At 36.9% G+C, this 5,552-nt stretch overlaps 1 long non-coding RNA gene across 1 annotated transcript; it reads left to right on the forward strand.

Annotated features, from left to right (window-relative positions):
- The first annotated feature begins 639 nt into the window (after positions 1-639).
- On the forward strand, positions 640-1,735 carry LOC134320019 (uncharacterized). The gene is made up of 2 exons (XR_010013599.1): positions 640-689; positions 1,224-1,735. It is a non-coding gene; the product is annotated as an uncharacterized LOC134320019 (long non-coding RNA).
- The last annotated feature ends 3,817 nt before the right edge of the window (positions 1,736-5,552 follow it).

The following is a 5,552-nucleotide window of genomic DNA, read 5'->3' on the forward strand; positions in this document are numbered from 1 at the left end:
TAGTTGATAAAGGTAGAACGAAAAGATTTACAATGTTTTTACTGATCTACTTTGTTGTATTTTGTTAATATAAACACATTTAGAACTTAATACCTGCTACACACTCCACAAAAGTTGAGACAGAGATTTTTATTCCTGTGTTCCATGGGCGTCCTTATTAATAAGACATTTTAATGGTTTGGGAACTGAGAACACTAATTGTCCATTTTCAACAGTCCGTGGTCGCTGTTGTATAATTCTCATCTTCATGTTGTTCCATTTTCAATAGGTGACAGATATGAACTGCAGGCAGGCCGGTCAAGCAGATGCACTCTGTGTCTACATTTGTAGTATAGGCCTGCTGAAATAATCATGGACTTTCTGGGAAAAGAACTGGCCCTGATTGCAGCATGTATCTCTCTAAAGTCCCATCATACACCTCCAAGTCAATGGTACCTTCACACATAAGTAAGTCACCAATGCCACATCCCATGACAGATGTTATTTACTGTTACAGGTAACATTTACTTACTTTGTTTTGCAGTGGATCACTCAAGCATCTCGTGCAGCATTTTATATTTATTGATGCACATTGATCTACTTTATCACCTGTAATTTTGTATATCTATTGCCTCATGTAAGCTTGCTTTCTTTTTTATTCCTCGTAACTGGGAAGTGGTGTGGGCCACTCTTTATACCTCTGTGCAAAGGTCAGTATCTTTTTATATCAAAATTATGTGCTGACACATACACTAACTAAAACACAGACCAAACGGACATTCACTGTTCTTTTCTTAAAGTAACACTGTTCAACAGTTTTGTTTTGTTTAATCGTTTCTGAATGGGACAGCATTAACTAACCATCTTACCTGTTTGTACTACTGTACTACCAGCTTGGGTTTTCTACAACCAGAGCACTCCAATACTGCTATTTACATAACAACCTTGCTATGCTGTCACCACCCTGATTTATTACACAGGGTTGCCATTGTAATTCTACCCCATGAAGCTTAGTAACCATAGCAATTGTTTAGAAAGCTTACTTCAATCAGGAATGAAGATCTGCTTTTCTGCTTCTAGTGTTTCCCTTAGCATTTTTTAGCACATACAAAAAGAGAACAAAGTAACAAGACACAAAGAGGAACATTTCCTTGGGTCTTAAAAGGTTTTTTAGTAAAAAAAATTTATATAAAATTATAAAATGCCATTAAATAATAATTACTCATGTGTTTGTTCATCTTTAGTAATCACTTTACCATAATCAGAAACAGAAACAGTGAGCACCTGCCAGACTCAAAGACATTAACTGGAGACAAGGCTCAAGCCTGGGAATGGCACTAACACTACCTGCTACACCACTATGCTTCAAGGAACTGAAATAACTGTTCTTTTAATAGTAAAATGTAAGGATTAAGATGTTTGTGAATTGTTTTGACATTGGTGCCATAGAAAATGAAACATTTGATTCCCAGGTGGAGCGATCTGGGTCCTTTCTGTGTCGAGTTTGTGTGTTCTTGTAGGTTTGCTCCCACAGTCCAAAGACATGCAGTCAGGTTAATTAAAGATACTTATGAGTATGAGTTGCTGTGTGAGTGGGTGTGTGAATTTGCGTGTGTGTGTTTGCCCTGTGATGGACTGGTGACTTGTCCTGGGTGTTTCCTGCCTTTCGCTCAGTGAATCAGACCCACTGCAACCCTGAATGTGATAAAGTGGTTATAAAACAGACAGTGAATGAATAAATGAATGAATGAATGAGGTTTTTGTATTGACTTATTAAACCATCTACATTGTCATATTGCAAAAACCTAGTTAATTGTTAAAAATATTAATACAACTTGTAATTGTTATACAAGCTTTGATTTTGTACAACACATAACCTTGTCAAGGTTGTTAATTTTATAATTAAGAACAAGCATATTATCATTTATTAATCATAACATTGGTGTTGCATTAAAATGCCTTTATCAAAGAGTTACAAAGAAAATCCCTTACTAAAAAAAGGAAAAGTCCTTATTAACAGTGGGCAGCATGGTGGGTAGCACTGTCGCTTCACAGCAAGAAGGTCCAGGGTTTGACTCCCAGGTGGAGTGGTCAGGGTCTTTTCTGTGTGGAGTGTGCATGTTCTCCCCATGTCTGTGTGGGTTTCCTCCAGAAGCTCCGGTTTCCTCCCACAGTACAAAGACATGCAAGTGAGGTGAATTAAAGATACAAAATTGTCTATGACTGTGTTTGACATTGACTTGAACTGTTGAATCTTGTGTAACCAGTAATTACCTGTCCTATTATGAATGTAACCAAAGTGTGCAAAACATGGTGTTAACATCCTAATAAGTAAATCCTTATTAACAAAAAAAGTTCAAAATGTTACTTGAAAGGTTGCCTCAAAAATGGCAGAATATTTTGTCATCAAAATGACTAATGTGGACATCTTTGGCTTGCATTTTTAAGTGGTATGTATGGTGTAAATCTGACAATGCAAGTCTAAAATACTGGATTAAAACCTTGCTCTTGCCTGCTAAAAGTTTTTAAAAAGTTTGCAAAAAAAGAAAACAATGACCCAAAGCACACTTACAAAGCAAGAGTAAAGTGTTATAAAGTGACGTGTGACACAGATTTTTAAATCTGTGATCATACATTTAAAAGTTGTTTCCATGGCCAAGTGACCTGTACTATGTATAAGCGTCAGTGCTAAATTTGGTTACACTTAACCACAAAGTGTACTGAAGCAGGCTGTATGGTTGGAATAAGAAACAGACCATTGATTGGTAAAACAGAATCACCATAGTGAGACAATACAAGCACCATATTCAAAACCCAAATGCAATAGATTTTATTAAAGCGATGTTGTAAAAACATAAAAACTTAAACAGGGCTACAGCAAACTAAACACCATGACATCTGCAACAGGGTAAACTGAAAATCTTTCTGTTGTTGCCACTGCTATTACAGTTATTGTGGTGTATCTGCTGTCAGTATCCTGTGGAGAATGCCTTACAATCAGCGAACTCATCCTACTTTCACGGGTACCCTTGTGCTATTGGAAACAGACAACATGTATAGTTCTGGATTTTGTGCTTACTATATTGTACTGTAGGGTACTGTGTAATGGACAAGGGCCTAAAGTGGCCTGGTCCTAATACTAAATGAATTAATTTATTTCTCTTCAGGTGGATGCTGTTTTTTAACAAACAAAATGACACCAGTTTTATGCCAGACTTCAAGTTTTTAATGCCCTGCCTACAGACTCACAAATTATGCATGCTTGATTGGTCTGAACACATGAAAACACACTCCTACGGTTCCAAAACATTTGTATTTTATCCATTTTGAATCATAAGTGCAAGACTGAAAGTTCAAAGTCTCACACTTTATCTATTGTTTGGAGAGTGATCGAAGGGTGTGTACAGTCTGCACTGGGTTTCTGCAGGTCAAAGTACCTGAAAGTTCCTCCCAAACTACATCCTTGAGTGCAGGACAGACATCATGCAAGCAAAGGGAGAGTCACATTGTGGGATTGTCTGTAAATAAGGTCATAATGGCCTAACTTTGTCTAGCACATACACTAGATGGACAAAAGTATTGGGACACCCCTTTCTAATGATTGAATGTATGTGTTTTAGCCATAACAGTTGCTAACAGATGTACTGGATCAATTTGTATGAAGGAAATTATATGCTTCCAACTTTGCAGCAACAGTTTAGGGAATGCCATTTTCTGTTCTAGCATGACTGTGTCCCTGTTCACAAAGTAAGGTCTATAAAGACATGAAGACATCTTGGTTTAAACTCCAGTGGCCTGCACAAAGTCCCACTGAACAGCTTTGGCATGAACTGAAACATCAATTGAGGTCTTCTTCACCATCTTCAGTGCCCAGCGATACAAATGCTCTTTTGACTGAATGGGCACAAATTCCCAGTGACATATGTCAAAGTCTTGAATGAAACCCTCTCAAAAGAGTAGCTGTTGTTACAGCTGAAAAGATTACATAGAGGTAGCTCTCTTAATACCATATGTATTTAAAACAGTATGTCCAACAAGCTTATGGTCAGGTGTCCAAATACTTTTCGCCATATAGTGTATTGAACATCTACAGTCTATTTAAAATTTTTACTGTCTATTTAAGCCACGAAAATAATTATTTACAGAATTAATGAACTCATCTACAAGTTTGTCACAACAACTGTACACTGTGAGCTTCACAAAACTGGAATGTATAAAAGAGCTGCCATTGAAACTTCCTTTACATTATGGGCCACAGCGTAACCTGGTGTAAAGAAAACAACACCTGGACCCCTGAGCAATAGTGAGTAATTCAGTATTTTAGTCACCTTTTACCAGATCTAGTCAGATTTGAGCCAGATGATGTTTTCAACCTTTAATGTCTAAAAAATATGGCGGGGATCTGTAATAGTATAGACTGCTATCTGGTGGAACTCATGGGGGCCAGTAACTGTTTTGCAACTAATATGACGCAGTCTTACAGGAACAAGTGCAATATATGGTGCAAACACACTTTACTAACAATGTTTCTATATTCCAAGTTGACAATATTCACTCATTATTAGACCCTTGATATTAATTTATTGTTACCCTGCTAACCTTTATCCATCAAATAAAAATTTTACACTCTTCCACAGAAATCCCAATAAATGACCAAAAGGCAGTCTATAAATAGCTACAAGGAGGACACACTTTGCATTATTAATCAATATGAGCCAACAGCAAAGGTTTATGAATAAGTATGTAGACGGGCAGTGATAGCTCAGTGGTTAAGGTACTGTACTTGTAATCAGAAGGTCACCGGTTCAAGCCCCACCACTACCAGGTTGCCACTGTTGGGCCCCAGAGCAAGGCCCGTAACCCTCAATTGCTTTAAATCATGTTCAGTCATAATTGTAAGTAAATAAATGTAGCCGGAAGTTTGCAATGACATTTCGGTCTGTAAGATAGAAAGAGTTTAATATTTTCTAACCCACTAGAGTGCTCTTTGTGTTCATGGGATGACTGGGTGGGGGGTGCTTACAATAATGCTAAGCAAATGCAAATGCATAGCAAGCAACGTATCTGCTTACTGACTGAATTATAACATCCAGCAAACATACCACTCTTAGACACGAAGTCTTAATTCAGTTTATTACAATTACAAATGTTGCTACTTTATATCAAAGTCAAAAACAAAAGTTTCAAGAAGTATATACGTGAAAATAGAACATTTTGTTACCCTTGTTACCCTTAGCTTCATAAATATCCATATTTGAAACACTGACTTCACGGTGGCCATGTTTAATTTGGTAGCTTATGTTAAAGAATATATATTTAAAATTAAGCACTTTTGTTATTATTGCTACAAAACAAGACGACTATTATGGCCTGTATATTATGATCTGTAAACAGTGAAAAACACTTCTTTGTAGTACATGCTTTACGTTTCAGTTAGCAATAAGTGATTTCAATCAAGCACACAGGTTTGCTTTTCTAAATGGGCAAGAGATGTAGGTCAGCTCCTGACCTACTGTGAACTTGGCCATGATTAATCATTTAGTGAAAATAAATGAATGGCTATCTGTGGCAAA

Source organism: Trichomycterus rosablanca, chromosome 1 (assembly GCF_030014385.1).
Source record: "Trichomycterus rosablanca isolate fTriRos1 chromosome 1, fTriRos1.hap1, whole genome shotgun sequence".
NCBI lineage: Eukaryota > Metazoa > Chordata > Actinopteri > Siluriformes > Trichomycteridae > Trichomycterus > Trichomycterus rosablanca.